The sequence below is a fragment of the Pezoporus wallicus genome, unplaced genomic scaffold (genome assembly GCF_028554395.1).
Source record: "Pezoporus wallicus isolate ANWC-B61680 ecotype Strahan unplaced genomic scaffold, APGP_CSIRO_Pwel_v1 contig_736, whole genome shotgun sequence".
Lineage (NCBI taxonomy): Eukaryota > Metazoa > Chordata > Aves > Psittaciformes > Psittacidae > Pezoporus > Pezoporus wallicus.
This window is the reverse complement of record NW_026639744.1, coordinates 317,156-335,158: the sequence shown is the minus strand read 5'-3', so window position 1 is coordinate 335,158 and position 18,003 is coordinate 317,156. Positions and strand designations below refer to the sequence as shown.

Genomic DNA, 18,003 nt, shown 5'->3' with positions numbered 1-18,003 from the left:
TTCATGTGTCCAATGACATTTTCCAGTGTTTAGACTGGAACAACCCTTAAAATCAACTGAAAGTGGCCCTGCTACTTTTTGTAATGATTACAGGTGGCAAGTATCACTAAGGAATACATCATGGTGAAATGCTACTGCCCAAACCATGACAGAACAAAAAGGACCATTTTAGTCAAGGGAGGGAATTTTTCTCCTCTGCTCCGCTCTTGTGAGACCCTTCCTGCAGTGCTGTGTCCAGCTCTGGGGCCCTCAACGTAAGGACATGGACCTGTTGAGTGAGTCCAGAGTGAGTCCAGAGGGTGCCATGGAGATGCTCCAAGGCCTGAAGCACCTCTGCTGTGGAGACAGGCTGAGAGAGCTGGGCTTGTTCAATCTGGAGAAGAGAAGGCTCCAGGGAAACCTTAGAGCAGCTTCCAGTACCTTAAGGGGCCAACAAGAAAGCTGGAGAGGTTTTTTTTTACAAGGACATGGAGGGATACAACAAAGGGGAATGGCTTTAAACTGACAGAGGGGAGATTTATATCAAATATTAGGAAGAAATTATTCCCTGTGAGGGTGAGGCACTGGCACAGGTTGCCCACAGAAGCTGTGGCTGTCCCATCCCTGGCAGTGTTCAAGGCCAGACTGGATGGGGCAACCTGGTCTAGTGGAAGGTGTCCCAGCCAGTGGCAGGGGGGTTGGAACAAGGTGATCTTTAATGTCCTTTCCAAACCAAACCATTCTGATTCCATAATAACATGATCATAACTCATTAACTTGGACACAAGGAAGATAGCTGGGATGACACAAATTAAATATCTATGTATAAACAGATGTTCTGTTTCTGAGAAGTATTCCACTTCATTATGCTTCACATTAGATACACTTCAATGACAAGTCCTCATAAAGATGACACAGTCTTGAGTATATACACTACATACCCAGAGATTAAGATAGTATAGTAGTCTTAGGAAGTGTTTATTAGCCCAAAATCCTAATATCCAATTCTTTCAAAAAGCTGGTTATTTTCAGTTTCAAGTGAGGAAAAAAGATAAATGTTTTGAGCCTGAAGACCAGATGCCCTGAATTCCAGTTTGATTTAGCACAGAGTTCATGGTGCCTGGAGGCACTTGAGGTAGACAGTGATAGCCTTAATCTCTGTCTCTAAAAGGGAAAAAAGCCATGCAGATGCTAGTTAAATTAGCGGGCTGGTTCAAACAAAAACTTTTCATTCTTGAGTATCTTCCAGTACCTGTATTACAGTGTACAGTTCGAATGATACTCTCAGTCTTACACATAATTCTGGCAGAAAAGGTATGAATCTGTTCTGCACACCAAATATCTCATTTCCTGTAAGTAGTGAAGTAGAAATTCTACCTCACTTGACAAATCTTTCTTCTTGTCTAATTATACTGTAATTATTAACTTAATTTTGTTGCTTCACAGAGGAGATATTTTCGAGTCTGTGCACATTAGCTGTAAATCTGCAGCTCTTCTGTACCTCATTAATAGGTAAAACCCCCTATTTTAAGTTGTTCTACGTTAGACATAAATTTCTGCCAGTGTAAATTCTTTTTAGTCATAATCTCATACATCTGGTAATCTCTCCAAATATGAGATTTATGTCAGGGAGGGAAAGGAAAGGTGGGAAGTTTTGGTTCTGAATAGGATTGCTTTGAATTTGGATCATTTCAACAAAACAGCTTGCAAAAGAACTGTACTGAATCAACAGACCAAGGGCAGGTGGGAACCACAAAACAGCTTTAGGTATGCACACACACCCTCTCTCCCACAAACGTCGCCGGCACAGGGGTGTCGGTAGCAGAGGCAGGTCAGACTACTCAGGTATTTAAACAAAAAGTTTAGTATCTTTACTTTAAATACCTGAGTAGTAGCAGTAATTTAGTAGTACTAAGCAAAAGGTTGGGTACCCAGAAAGTGCAGAAACCGTAACATGACTGGATGTGAGTAGGCTGAAAGAGAAGAAGTAGTGAAACAATGTAAACAGCATGTCCGCTGTGTTCGGGTTTTTTTTACTGTATTGACACAATTTACAGCTCCTCATTCCCTTTGGTCAACCATCCTCCAAGGGTAGTAGCCAGTGACGTATTTCTACCTTCTTCCTTTAATACCAATGAAGCCAAACAGCCAATTCTGAAATCTTATAAAGAAGGAGGTAAGCAAGTCCTTCTGAACTTAACGGTGATACTGTTTTTAAGCCTAACAATTCATTATCCTTTCCAGCTTTGTTGTAAAAACTGAGAATTTTCAAATCCTATTCTACTATGTAACAATAACTCCTGTAAAACTATAGCATATACCTCAATGAATATGATTATACTTAGTTTAATTTGTGTTTTGGTAATAATTCACACATATTTAAAGCAATATTTTGGTAAATAAATATAATTTGATCTGAAACATAATTATTGAGGCACAGAGCATTGATTTCATGGCATCTGATCAAATAAAATTCCTTATTAAAAAGCAAAAAAACAAACAAAAAAAAAAACACAAAAAAAAACACAAAAACCAAACACCCCAGAACAAGTAAAATCCAGCAGCCAGACATTAAACAAAATGATAATTATCAGAATGTAGCTGCTCAGTGACTAGTACTCATTACTGTAGCCTCAGTGAGGTGCTATACTGGCCTAAGCACATGTTATCGCCTGTTAGAAATGACAACAGAAGCAAGTTTTCAGTAAGATGATAGGCTGACATGGGAGATGGTGGGCATGAAGTGGGGAGAGTGTCCAGCCTCTTTGATAGAAGATCCCAATGGAAAAAGGACTGTCCAAAAAACCAAACCACCAACAACCACCAACAACCACCACCACAGGAAGGCTTTCCTGAAACTGCAGTAATCTTTCCCTTATCTCATGGATATCAGGCAATGTTGTAGTATTCTTAAAAAGAAAACCATTAAGAGGAACAGAATGCAGCCCAAAACTGAAATTAGCACCCAGAATTAGCTGTGTGCAGGGAGATTCCCCAGCCCTTACAACCACATGGTGTTTTAATAACTGATATCCCAGAGGAACAGCTGCTGTGCCAGTATCTCTCACGTCTAGCTTGTTTGGACAAACTGCTTTCCTGATTTCTGTAATCTCTGCTGTTGCTTTTTTTATAACTTGAAAATAGTATGTTTATATAAACATTCTTTAATTTGATTCTACAAACTTTGTAAGGCATATCAGATACCATCACCTTGAACCTGCGCCTACAAGTGGAATGTTAAACAGACATGTACTAAACACAGACTAAGAGTCATGTCTTCAGCTACAGCTGAAAATTCACCATTTATTCTATAATCCCAGTGTACTAGTGTCCGAAAACCAGACTGTTCTTGAACACCCCCAAAAGAAGGAAGAATCACAGTAATCTCGGGTTTTATTTAAATGTTTGACCTGTAGGCTTAAAGTAAGGATACAGGACTTGCCATTTGAGCAGACTCAAATTTTGTTGCAGCCACATTACCCTGGATAGCTGAGATCAAGCAACTGACAGTGTTCTCTGTCCCACCACTCCTGGATGAAACACCAGAAGATTATCCTACAGTCCTGCAACTACAGAGAGCTGGGAACTACAGAAACAACTGTAATGAAGGGTCTAAGGAAAATGTTACATTACTTGACCCAGGCACAACAGATGGAGACAGTGGACTTCAAGGAAAAATGATGACCCCAGACAGAGAACAGTGTCAGGACCTGAACACCCACCTGATGTTCTGCAGCCGCAAAGCCATGAGCTAAAGGAAACATGGCCATGAGAAACTACACCCAAAATGGATTTTCTTAGTTACCAGTTGAAAGAAGGAATATCAGCTCTTTGAGCTCACATCTAACATGTTTTCCTTACGTAGGCACCAAAACTCTTCATATTTGGCCTGAAATGAAGTTTAAGTCTAACAGTACCTGTAACAAAGGGTTTAAGCACTGAGAGGATACGCCTAATGCTTACAATGTTAGCCATATAAGGTACGTACGCCTGTATTTCTCTCTACTTCATAGGCTTTTAGCTCCATTTCTGTGTATTAAGTTGAGCTCTGAATTAGTGCAATTTGCCACAACAGGTTTATTCACATCAAGACAAAGCTGGGGCAGCATTTTTCAAAAAAAGGATTAGATGACTGTAACTGCTACCATCTGCACTTATGCGTGTTTAGACTCTCAGAAGGGTAATCACCACACTTCAGGGCATGATCTGCAGGGGTCAGAAAGATAATCTTACGCACATCTTTCTGTTTTTGACATTGCCCAATTGGGTAGGTGCATAATAGAGGATATAAGTCTTCCCTGAAGCATAAGTTATTCATCACTGCCAGAGGCAACTTTGCAGATCCAAGATTATGAGCCAGTCTAGTATGGCAACCTGTTCTTTCAAACTCCGAAATGCATTCTGCAGTCCAGACCTTGAACATGACATTGTATTTAAGATATAAATAAGCGATAATCTACAAGTATGCCACAAGATTTTATGGAGCAATTTTGGGAGGGATTATTATTATACCAAGGGCCTAGAAACCGCTAAAGATAGTGAGTATTTGTCGTGGTTTAAACTCAGTCAGGTAATTCGTTCACTCACCCCCCCCTTCTTTCCCTCCCCCTACTCCTGGAGGGACAGAGAGGAGAATCGAAAAGAATGCAACTCCCACGGGTTGAGATAAGAACAGTTTAGTAACTAAGGTATAACACAAATCACTACTGCTACCACCAGTAATAATAATGATAAAGGAAATAACAAGGGAAGAGAATACAACACCTCAGCACCAACCGACCGATCACTCGTCCCCCAAGCCTGACCAAGCTCCGACCGATACCTCCTCCAACCCTGCAGTCTCCCAGCCCTTCCGGCTAACTCCCAGTTACATCCTGGGCATGACGTGCTGTGGTATGGAATACCTCTTTGGTCAGTTTGGGTCAGGTGTCCTGTCTCTGCTTCCTCCTGGCTTCCCCTCCCCCTGGCAGAGCATGAGGCTCACAAAGTCCTTGGCCAAACCAAAACATCCTTGTTATCAGCTCTGTTCCCGAGCTGAAAGTCAAAACACTGCACTACACTAGCTACCAAGAAGGAGAAAAAATGACTGCTACTGCTGAACCCAGGACAGTATTTTATGGAGGTTTTTTTTTTTGTTTGCCACATTTCCATTTAAATAACAGTCAGAAATTACAATATCCTGCATTTAAACCTAGGGCAAATACATAGATACAAACCAAGTATTGCTCCTATAAGTGGTATTAGTTTTTAATCTACATAAACCAAGACAGGCCTAAGGATTCAGTCTTAGCTTCTCTATCATTTGGAAATACTTGTGTATCCTTCTTAGGCTACAGGGAAGGTAGACACATTTCTTTATAGAGACACAAGGCCACTTTAACCTAAGAAAGAAAAAGTTTTTCACAGACACTAATTTATGAGCAAAACAAATTAAGAGTGTGACACCAATTGTGTTTCAAAATTTTGAGTAGGAAGTTCAATCTATTTGTGCACATGACTTTTTTAATACTTACTGCAAGCCACTCTGCTCATTTTGCTTATCAGCATGTACTCCTATTTTAAAAAACGAAGGATGAGGACTTCTTTCCATGAAGCTAGCCAGATACATTCTGCAGGACACAGTGGACCTTCCCCTGGCTTGAGAGCTGTCAGTGGAAACACCCCCAAGCCCCATTCAGCCTTCCCAGCAGGAGCAGCAACCTCCTCCTTCCCCAGCTCAGATGGTCACCACAGAGGTGACGATCTGATTGATCTGCAAGTCAGTGCGGTTCAAACAAGCTATGTCAGTTTAAACAGGACTTGGACAAACTGGCATATTTAGATTGCAAGGGTGTAGGAAACATTTACAAAGCACAGCCTTGCCATTAGACCTAAAAGTCCACAATTCTCATCAGGAGCACTGAGGACAGTTTCAACCAGCCGTCTGCATGACACATGTATAAACCTCAGAATAACTTTTGTGACTGTTAGTGAGGTCCCAGTCCACACCTGAGTGACTTACATAACTCACTGATTAACAAACAGTACAATGTGGGGTTTTTTAATCTCAACATTTCAAATAGGCAGACAGCTGTTTCCCGCCACACTCTTGAGAGATGGGATTTGTTATTAAACCATTTTATGGACTGTGAGAAGAAACAGAAAAGGAAATAGAGTTCACAGGATTTTTTAAATGCTCTAGCAATTTAAAGCTGGATGACCTGACCCTGAAAATAACTTTTTCTAGTCATGCTATAGGCTTTACAGAAACTTCCAAGTAGACACCTTCATCCCAGACATTCCCACCACCCAACCTGACCTACTGCCATCCTTAATAGGAGAGAATTCCACGTCCCATATGTACTGCAGTACATGGTTAGACTGGAACATGGGAAAGCTCAATGTACTTTAATTCCTTGGAGTGAAACCCACACCCTTAATAATGCTATCACTGCAGTGCTGTTTGCACCGAGAATTCTTTACAAACTGATCAATTTTCACAGCAACCCCTGGAAAAAGAAAAGTCATCATTATTACCAGTAACAAGACAAGAAATAGGTAGAAAAAAGACGGACTTGTCTAGAACCATTCAGCAAGTCAGAATATAGCTAGAGCCTAGATCTTTTCACTAAGTCTCATGTTCTAACCCTTTACCATCCCATTTCTAGATCTGTAAAGTGATATTGTAATTTTATTTCAAGCAGGTTTCACACAACAGTTCAGATTTGTTTAAATATCAAAGCTAAATCTAGACCACATGAATGCCATTTTACCCTCATTTGGTACCTCGCCAAAGCCTGTAGTTCAAACTGGGTACATCAAAAAGCCCCAAGCTTCAGGCAAGAAACCCCAATCTAGCTTTGTTAGCATAGATAGAGCAGAACCACAGAAACTGACTGTAGCTTGTGCCTTGTGTTCTGGCTTCTCACGGGCACTAGGTTCTGAGCAAGAAAAACAACAAACGCAAACAGTTATACTGAACCTTCCTTTCAGCATTTGGCACTCAGAATAACCAGCCCAGTAATCAAATGTCTGCTGAAAGCACATGCAAAGGCTAGAAGATGAAGCCTCTTACTTAGACTAAAAGATTCTCACAGCAATTAATGGAAAAATAACTGCCAGCAACACATGCATCATACAGTATAACTCAATCCTTAAGGAAGGCTGAAATCTGAAATTCCTTCTGAAGTTTATTGGTGTGGCACTATTGTATGTACCTTTCCACCACTTCTGAACTGTTAGATAAGCACCTCATCCAGAAGTCCTTTGAGTCACACACGTCAATAACCGAAGCATTCCTTTCCTCTGAGTTCACAATATCCAGAACCCTAGACATGAAGAAAGGGAAGAAAATATTGAGGAATTTAGACTTGGGGTGGAAAAAAAAAAAAAAAAAGGAGAATCTGTATCAGAATTCATGCACCAGAGTCTGTTTCCAGATGGAGGACTTTTGTTCTAAATGACCCCTCTAGAAAGACAGTAAGGTAGAGGAGAGGTGTTTTGGGTTTCTCTTGTTTGGTTTTTTGGGTGCACTGAGAAATAACAGCTCTGGAAAATTCCTCACCCTTCAACTACCTTGTTCTCCTGGAGAGGCATTAAGCACCCTTAATACTCAATTCTCCTTCCCTCACTTCTGCTGCTGCGTGCCGTACCTGCTGTCTGCACTGAAGGTGTCTGGCAGGGAGGGGTGGGACTCGCTGTACTACAGCTCGCCCAACAGTTCGAGTGACTTCTGGTCTGAAACCCAAGTTTGCAACTCCCAGTTTCAGATGGGGCTCTCCAACAAAACTGACACAGCTTGTATCAACAGGGTAAAAGGAAACATTCCCTATGGCCCAACCTTTCTAGGCCAAGCATGACGTGTAGATGGCCTAGTACCATGTCCAGCCGAATCTTATGTGTCCAGTGCTGGAGAATCCATCACCTCCCTGAGATTATTCTAATGGCTGATTGTTCTCATGGTGAAAAACTTCCTTGTTGTGGCCAGTCAGAATCTCTGCAGGAGTAACTTGTACCCATTACCCTGTATCTTTTCCATGTGACTCCTTGTGAAAAGGAAGTCTCCATCTTCTTTGTAGCCACCCTTTAAATCCTGGAACATGGTGATAAGGTCTCCCCTGAGCCTTTTTTCCTCCAGGCTGAACAAGCCCAGATCTCTCAGCCTTTCCTCACACAGTTTCCCAGCCCTTGGATCAACTTTGTGGCCCTTCTCTGGACCCTCTCCAGCCGTCCACATCTTTTGTGTATAGCGGAGACCAAAATTCAAAAAGTATTCGAGGTGTGGCCTGACAAGTGCTGAGTAAAGCTGGATGATGACATCTTTATCTCTCAAGTTTGGTCAAATGGAAAATAAAGCAAGAAAAGATTGTGGTAAACTGTGTGGCATGAATCAGCATATAAGTTAGCAAGGTACAGGTGTCTCTTCCTCAGAGCTCCCAAGGGTGCAGGAAAAGGTGCCCATCGTTGTAACACAGATTCTTTCCCTGCAGCACCTAGTACTTGCCAACTGCACGCCTCCCTGACAAAGAAACCATATCTACTCTCTCTTTGGCTATACTCCCCCTCTTCTTTCTGCCAGATAAAGCATCCAGCACCTGGTGCCAGCTAGAGGATGGAACTCATCAGAAGTGTTTTGAGGATCAACACATGGGATCCATCCTATATAAGCTGATTACAGGATTTACTGACTCCTGACAGTTAACATCACATAACCAGAATCCTGAATGTCAAGCATTGGAGATACAGCTCTAACAAAACCAGGCTAAGTCAAAAAGTCCTAAGATTGTCTGCTCTGGACGGCATGTCACTGAGAGGATGTGGCTGGCTGTGAACAGAATGCTGCAATTACCAAACTGGGAAATGCTAATTGACTTAAAGCAAGTAATGCATGATGAGCAGAGGGCAAAGCTCTCATCAGCAATAATGGTAACGAAGTTAATTGTGGATTGACTAGAAGAGCAAAAGTATTACCATGCAGAGATTGATGAATCACCAAGACGTGCCCGCTGTAACGAACAGGACAACTCCTTTCATCCCTGCTATAAAACTTCCATCCGCAATTACCTCTGGAATTCACCTGCAGGACTGTACTGCTGGTACATGGCCTGGCCATACTTGGTGGGGTCCAACTGGCACTGCCAAGGCAAGGCAGCTGCACCAGAATGAGGACGTACCCTTTCAGCTTTGAATTCTCTTTCTCCAAGCTGGTGCATATGTCCTCAAACGCAAGGGAGGACTTGACTCTTTGCCACTGTAAACCTTTATGTTTTTGTCCTTTTCTTAAAAACTCATCCAAGGAGAGGCAGAATCGGGTGCTGCAATAGGGAAATTCATAGAGGAAGCCTAAAAACTTTAGACTTAACTATCCAAAACCAAACTGAGAAACAGAAATCTCAGCATTAAATATTTTATTATTTTAAACAAAAACATGTTTATTGAGGGAGGGAAACTTGACTCATTATCTGAGCATCTGGGATTACCAGTACTGTATTTATGAAAGAGGTGCAGTACATGGCTCCCTGCAATTGCTCTGATCTCTGCATCTGCGGTTCCAGGCTCTACCCGCATTACCCTCTGACAGACGGGAAATCATAAGAACCTATTTTCCTGAGATTGCCCTTAGGAATCAACCAGCTGAGTCTTGCAAACCAGTTCTATCTGCACGAACCCTATACACTCATCAACCCTGGGACTGTTTTCATTAACTGTACTACCAGAGCACCCATAGGCCTCACAAGAACCAAGCCCTCAGTACCACATAAACACCGCCAAACACTGTTCCGGGAACCTCACAGCCTAGCTCAACGTATGAATATATAGTCGCATACAGGAAACACACAAGAAACCCACGGTCGTTCTCAGGAGGAACGCCAGGCAAAGGGATGCACTCCTACAACCTGCCAGCATGGGACCAGCACCTGCTGATGCATTTTCACATACATTTTACTTACTTGTATCATTTACTTACTTGTATTTGCTTCATAACGTATTTTAGTATTTTGTTATTTTCTACAGAGAAGCCTAATGCACTTTTTAATGAGCAAAAAGTTTGCTGACATACTGTGAATCAAGGGGAGCTGTTTCTTTTTACAGCTATATAATCACGAAGAACAATGTTGTAATAACTGCAATTTTACGACATACCTGTAAAACACACTCTATATTTTGGATCTGAGGCACTTGACGCTGAGCACCCTCCGCTTCTCACAGCCTCGCTCTTCCCCGCAAGTGTCACTGCATCTGCCGCCCAGAACGAGGAGGCTTACACCGAGTCTCCTGCTCCCGGCTAACGGCCGGGCTCGGCGCCCACCCGGCGAGGAAGACACCGAGCCGAGTGGACCCGCGGCAAGGAGCCGACCCGCGGCAAGGGGCCGACCCGCGGCAAGGGGCCGGCCCGCCCACCCTTCCCGCCTCTCAGGCCCCTGGGCCCTGGGCCCCTTCGCCTCCTCGCCTAGCAGGGACTCCCTCTGCCCGGGCCGGGGTAACTCACCCTCAGAGCCGGCGGACCCCGGGCTCGTCGTGACACGGCAGCCGGTGTGGGACACCGGCAGCGGCGCCCCTGGCTCCGCAGGAGGCGGGCGGTGCTGGCTGCCCGGCGGAGGTGGGGCCAGGGCGGGGAGCGAGAGGCTCGGACACCCCCATGCCCGCCCCCCGGCGGCGCCGCGCAGCCCCGCCGGGCAGGTGGGTTGCCCGCAGAACTGGGGCGATGCCCCAGGGCCAGCGGCCGCGCCCGGCGACTGAGGGCGGAGCGGCGGTCTCGCCTGCCGCGGAAGAGGCTCCGGGCCCCGAAGGCTGAAGGGACGGAGGGTCCGGGCGTGGGGCAAGGCCGGGCCTCAGCGACCCCTCCGCCTGTAAGCCATGTGGCAAAGCAGGTAGCGAAGCCGATGGGCGCTCGGCTTTAAGGCAGGTTTCAAGCGAGGCGTACAGTCAGCTGAGGTACTCGGTCTGCGCGTTCCCCGCTGTGAGCCAGGTTCAGAGTGCTTCAGGTGTTAGGCGACTGCACCGAGATTGTCACCGACAAAGTGGTGTTTTCAAGCGAATGCAAAGCTTGTCAAGGGGCTTGGACGATCCTGGAACCTGCAGGAGGGAGGTGCGCTGCCAGCATTATCCAAGGAGATAGACCTGACAGTCAGCAGCTCCTGAAACCTCCCTTACCTGCTGGGACTTGGCGGATACCTCCTTGGCCTTCAGGCACACACAGGAATGAATGCCTCTGCCCCTGGCCTGACACCAGTTTGAGTTGGGTGTCAGAAGCACAGAAAGCATAAGCTGAAGCATGACCGCTATGTTAAGCCAAAACTATTGAAGGTCCTCATTTTAGGATAAATAGTCACCATTGAGTTCAGCTCTGCCAAAAGATAAATTTTAAGTATTTAAGTTTTAGCTAAGAAGTATTTTCATCAGTAGTGATAGATTTGCGCATTTTGTGGCTGCCCCATCCCTGGAAGTGTTCAAGGCCAGGTTGGACGGGGCTTTGAGCGACCCAGTGTAGTGAAAGGTGTCCCTGCCTGTGGCAGGGGGTTGGAACCAGATGGCCCTTAAGGTCCTTTCCAACCTGAACCATTCTAGGATTCTATGATTTGCACCAAGTATTTTTTCTGTGGATGAGAACCCCTCTCCATTGTTTTCCACTGTACTCTTGTGTAAGCTGAATCTTGGAAACTGATACAATAATTTGTGTTGTTTTGATAATGAGTTAATTAACTCCTGCAATCCTATATTCTGAAAATGAAATTGTAGGGTTATGCTTGCAAACAGTCCACTCTACAATTGAGTTTGTCCTCCAGGCACAAGCTTTATCTAAGAGATCTTAAAGAGTGCATCTTTTTGATGCATGGAAGAAAGTCTGTAGTACAGCACCATGCAGCGTTTGCCCTCCTCTGCAGGACTAGTGGGGAATATTCGGCACTCCCTGCTCTCCCTAATATAAACCATCCAAATTTGAAAGCCTCTTCCTGCTAGAGCCAAAGTTCTTCATCCTGCAGACAGTAGCTGCTCAGAGAGCATTAAGAAGTGCCTTCTCTGCACCAAAAGTAGAGCAATCAAAAGTTCATTCTGATTTGGAGTAGACTCCAAATTTTAAGACTTAACTTCTAAGCCTGCTCTGACAGTGGTCTGTCCTAGTAAACATACTATGTTTATCAGCATGATTATACTAGTGTATCTATGTAAGTTAGTGCATCTAAATTCTTAGCTGCTCAGTGACGTATCACCTAGGTTCTGGAGACCTGCACTTGCCCCACTGACCATTGGCCACCCATCTCCAGCAAGAGCACTGACGGAGCCTGGCTGCAAGGGGCTTCCTGTGCTTCTGGGTGCCTAGCAGGCCCCAACTGAAAGCAGCATGAGTACACCTTAAGTAACAGTGCAAACCCACATAATCCTCATCAGAAATCTACTCAGCAGCAAAAACCAATTCATTTCTACAGAAATTCTGGAGTGCCAGAAATTTGCATTCCTGAGTAGAAGAGTTAACAATAGAATTGAGAAACACTCAGCATAATAATTACTGAAAATAAGTTGTTCATAAAGTTCCTGCGTATGACCTGGTGGAGGCGGCAAGGACACAGGAACTTTTACTCCCTTACACCCTGTATATAAAGTGAGTGTAACATCCCTATAAAGTAGAAATGCATGCAGAGGGTAAGTGGAAGAATCTCCCCGTCATCCTCCAGGCTGAAGAAGAGTAGGAAGAAGGAATATTTCTATGGAGAGGTAGCAGTGAAAATGCATTTATCAAAAAAAAAAAAATAATCCTTTGTTCATTTCCCAGTGAGTCATCCAAGTCTTCTAATTACTTGCTACAGACTTAGAGGAAAAGCTAAAATCCAGAAAGCGGTCTTGGATATGGGCTCCAGCACACCCTCAAGCACAGTTCCAGTGAATGGGTCACTCCTACATGTCACAAACACAAGCAGAGTGCCCGTACGTACCAGAGATGCTGTACGTAACGTGTCACACAACACGCACACTGCAAAGTTTAGTTCAGCTTTATTATCCACTGTAGCAGTTTTCGAATGATACATCATGCAGTCTGCCAGTGTATCCATCCATCTGAGATAGAATTTTAGAATGAAGATAAAAGACTTATCTCCATGGGATGGGGGAAGAGGGTTTGGGTTTGCTATCAAGAGTTTAATATATTTCAGCATCGTTTGATGCAATGGCAAAAAATTTCCCCTTGTTACCAGCAAAACGTGTCCACAATTTATTTTTTTCCTAAATTGAACACTACTGTAAAGATACATAGAGCCCAGAGAATACACATCTGCAGTACACATTACACACTTTACAAACTAGACAGGTATAATTTACAGAATGCCTCAACCCCCGTGGTTCTCCCACAACAAAAAGTGTTTCAATGGACAATATTGTGAGAGCCAGAGAGGAATGGGTGGATCAGTGTCCCATCCTGCACAGCGGGTGTTGTCCAGTGCACTTTACAGTTCAAACAGGCACAGTGAAGATGGAAATCAACGCAAGGGTAGATTAAGATTATCCTGCCAATTTGGTTTTTTTTTTCCCCTTCCATTTCCAATTGACATGTACTTCATTCTTGTTTACACAAGGTCTTTCTCCTCCAGTAATGGAAATCTGATCAGGCCTTTTCTTTCCTTTTGGACCTTCATCACCATTTATTCAAATAACACAATGTTCAGCTTACAATATTTTATTTTATTTCTAAGCCTTACTTATAAATATTTCGGGCAAATGTGTATATTTGTCCATTAGGCTTTATAATATGAAATATAAAAGTTATTCTTAAGGTTCTGTAAGCAGAAACTACTGTATAGTTTTACTGTGACTTATTTTTTAATTTGCAATATACTCAGGATAATCCGCTCTCACCCTTGCTAAGTCCAAATTTAAAAATGCATCAGCCAAGATCTTTCCAGGTTTAAAACATTCCTTGTTTTAGAGAAAGCAAGTTAATGAAATGTGAACTCAAGGACAAACACAAGATATTTGAACATAAACACAAGATATTTGAACATATCATTAAGAGAAGCTCAAGTGAGCAGGAAATACATTTAATTACTAGCATAAAGAACAATATGCACTTTAGTTCCATCTGAGTTATGTTTTCCATTCGTGTACGGTATTTCCACCAAAATTTATCCCATGCATGACATATTAGATGTGAAACTTGATTTGCACTATACAAACACAACTTTAAAATTAACCTTAGAAAATATAACACAACATTCAAATAGCAAAGAAAGTCAGAGAGCATCAAGTAGTGGAAATAGCAAGACACAGGTTTTGTTCTCTGCAGAGATGTGGTTTTCATTTCTCTATATAAAATGTGTAAGACTTAAAAATGGTACAAAAGTTGAATATACAATACGCAATACAAACTTAAGTTGCCTAATTAAAATAGGCTTACAAACCAAGAATCTATACATAAGCAGAGGAAGTTCAATTGACAACTAATCATTTCCAATCAAGTAAGTATCTTCCGTATGTTGTTTTGAGAACTTTAGCCTAAGGCATCCTCTCAGCATTTCAGTTATAGAAAGTCCTCCTACAGTCTTGATGTAAAAGTTAACTTGGAGAAACTTACATTATTTTAGCTAGATGAACTGACTGGCTGATCAGCACTAGCACAATTAAGAGATGTCAAAGCTAACTTATTACTCAAGCTGAAGAAAGCTGTCTAAACTGCCGTGCATAACTAACAGTGATGGTGGCAGAGAGTTTAATGCATTTTTTTTTTAAGCTAATGCCGCATCTACAATATACTTCCATATCAAACTTTGAATTCAAGATAGAACAAAAGTCTTACTACAGTACAAAATCTTTGACAGCAATTCAGTTTGGTATCTTCTTCCAGACAACCGTTTTAGAAGCGAAACAAGAGGATTGTTAGTTCATAGTAGAAATTTCAGCGCTGAATAGCTGATAAGATAGTACAGAGTAGTTCTGAATTAGTGATTTTATTGAAGATTGCATACGGCAAGTTCACAGTTCATTTTCTGGCAGTGCACATGCACGTAAAGAAAGAAAATATAAAACTTTGGAAAATACAAAATAAATTAAATACATGCAAGTTTGCAACTTCATTAAATATTTTTAGCAAAACGCTCCTCAAAATAGTGCAACATTAAAAAAAATGTTAAATTAAGTCTAACTTACTTTGCAACAACCTAAATAATTTCAGTAGAAAAAAAATACCTCAAGTCAATTCACAATCTTTCAAAAGGCTCTACATTAACTAAGTTCTATGTCTACTAACAAACACATTCAGAAATTTAAAAAAAAATAAGTAAGAGCAAACCTCTGCAAATAAAGACTAGAGGGCTATGCTCAGCCATGACCTTCCTAGACTCCACACTTTGTTAGGACGTAGTGGTGCATACTACCCACATATGAACCAGGACAGGTGTTTGTGGCACAGAAGTGGTAGGCAGGGAGGAGGAGAAGGAGCTTCTGCCTGCCAGTGGAACCTTCCCAGAACGATTCCAGTGCCCCCTTGCTGAGAAGATGGAGAATCTTTACTGGCATGAAAGAGGTCCACAAAAGGCAAGCAGTCTCATCCTCATCTCTGGGAGAATGAGAGTACCATTAGTAGGGTGACTTGCATATGGTAACTTAGAAGGACATTCTTTTCCTCCTGCAGTCTGCTCTTCACTTCCTAACAAAAATATTCCAAAATTTTGTTTGCAAAGGACAGTTCAAGCATAAAACTCTTGCCTCCTTTTGGAATCTCTCTCTAATTTTTTTAAGGTAGGATCTGGGGTTTGTGGGACATTTATATTTTTTTGTTTCTTTAAGGTAGCATCTGTTCTGGTGGGGGACCGTTCACTCATCAGTATCTGAATTCTGGTGTGAACAGATCAGGGCTTGCTGAAGGCATGTGGGAAGGGGAAAGGGGGGTGGAGGGATGCTTGTCTACTTTTCCAAGACAAGATTTCCACAGCATTCTGAAAGCCTTCAAAATTTCATAGAGAACAATGCTTACAAACACATGGCTAGCCATTACACTCCAGGAAACCCCACCACTGTAGGGAGAACTACAAGCAGATCTGATCTTAATTACAAGATAGGTCACACAGATATACTCATGTAACTACCAAACTTCAAAACCTAGATCTATACTAACAGATTTCTCTGCATCCCATTTGATCTTTACCAGGTACTGCAATAAAGGTTATTTTATACAGTCCAAGGATTTTATCAGGATATTACAAATGGTTCTTTGGGGAAATTTACTTCTGAAAATGTAAGCGGTAAAATTAAATCATATAGCAGCACATTTTCATCCCCTAAAAATATAAAATAATATGTATATTATACAGTAAATCAGTCATGACAGCACAATCACCTGCCTTTGATGGCACTTTGTCTTTGAATAGTTAATTCTTTGATGCCAAAAGTCAGGATTTACTGATGCAACAGAAGACTTTGAAAAAGCATCTATCTGAGTGTAGAAGCCCCAACCTAACAAGCGCCAAGGGGTCAAACGCAGTCAGTGAGAGATTCTGAGTGGCAGACTTCCTATCATTACTTAGATGGTTATGTTAAATACATTGTACAAGTATCTGCAGAAGAGTTGAGCTGGACACTTCTGTACACGTGTGGATCCTATGAAGCTCAAAATACCTGGGACCAGTGCAGTGCAGATGGTTGTAGGAAGCGCAGGATGAACAGGACATGGATTGGATTGAAGAGGGGAGAAAAAGAAACTAGTGACTTAATGACAGTCCTTAACATGCTAAGTGGAATTCACCTGTTGAAAGAAAGAAAGGTAATGATGATTAGTGGATTTTGAGACTAGAAAGCAGATACGCAACACGGCAACTCACCTATACCTACACTTCACAGAAACGTGAATTGTCTCCTGTAGCACAGTGTTATGTCTTGCATAAACACTGTCTAAAAGTCTAACTTTTTTTTTGCTCTTATCTCTCTGTTCTTTTAATGGAGTTTTTCTCTCCACTGGTTGCCACTTGGCTGTGCTGAAAAGCAGATGTGTGCTTCTCTTATAAAACAAGTAAAGAAAGTAACTGCAGTTGAATTTGAAAACTTATGATAAAATGAAGGGATGAAAAAATACAAATGCAAAACATTGTTCTATATGTCTCCCAACTGAGAGGTGCTTTCCTTGTGTACACACACATATATATAAAAGTGTATGTTTACAGAAATATATTAAAATATTTTATATCTATTATACTAATAATATATCATAAAAAGACACTGTATAATTTGATATAACATACATGCACATTTTCAATAACCTCTGCAATGTAGACAGGGTAAGGAATTATCTTGTAAAGATCTGCAGATGCTCCTTGGCTTAAGTCTCCTGTTTAAGCCAGCTACCAGCAATTTGTAATTCAGAACTACAATTTATTAACACCCACATTTCTATTCCATCTGCTGCTGTTATTCACCAAATGCTATGTTTTCTGGGGTAGAAATCATCTCCTTATATCATGCACACTGCAGCTGGGCAATGTGGCCCAAACTGGGTGAAGTCTGAACTTTGTCCTGATTAGTCTCACAGCTCTGGCCAGCTTTGCAGAAGAAATTTTACCAGATATGAGTTAATAAATCATAATCACTGATCAGTCTAACAGCAGTGTCTATTATCTGTGTTATCTGTACTGTGAATATTGAATGGATGCAAGATAAATTTTATCTCATCCTGGCATAAAGTTCTCATTCCAGAAACAGAGACGTTACTTGACAGCAAATATTTCAATAGAAACTCCACCTTTATTTCACTGTTGTTAAAGGAATATAAAAGTAAGTTGTGACCTAATTCTAGCTGTGTAAGACTGCACCATTCAAAAGCACAATGTAGTTCTACAGAGCATAGAAATGGCTCAGCGACATTATGGAAATAATCTATGTAAAATTTTCTCTGCACAAGTAGTGCCATTACTAACACTCAGTCCCCTGGGCTTTCATCCAATGAGCTCAGATTTCAGAGTACTCTGATATTCCCCAAAATATTTGGCAGCCAAATATTTGCAATTTGCCAATAATCTCCTTAACTGAAGGACCAAAACTGATGAGGACTACCCTCACTGCCCAGCC

General features: G+C 42.0%; 2 protein-coding genes across 2 annotated transcripts in view; both read right to left on the bottom strand.

The window, feature by feature from the left end:
• LYPD6B (LY6/PLAUR domain containing 6B) overlaps positions 1-7,262 on the bottom strand; it is a 52,568-nt gene extending 45,306 nt beyond the window's left edge. The window contains exon 1 of the mRNA XM_057415689.1: positions 7,176-7,262. The gene's annotated coding sequence lies outside the window, so the exon portion shown is untranslated. The remainder of the gene's footprint in view (positions 1-7,175) is intronic.
• Positions 7,263-12,932: 5,670 nt separating this feature from the next.
• KIF5C (kinesin family member 5C) overlaps positions 12,933-18,003 on the bottom strand; it is an 83,223-nt gene continuing 78,152 nt past the window's right edge. Inside the window, exon 26 of the mRNA XM_057415601.1 lies at positions 12,933-16,687. The gene's annotated coding sequence lies outside the window, so the exon portion shown is untranslated. The remainder of the gene's footprint in view (positions 16,688-18,003) is intronic.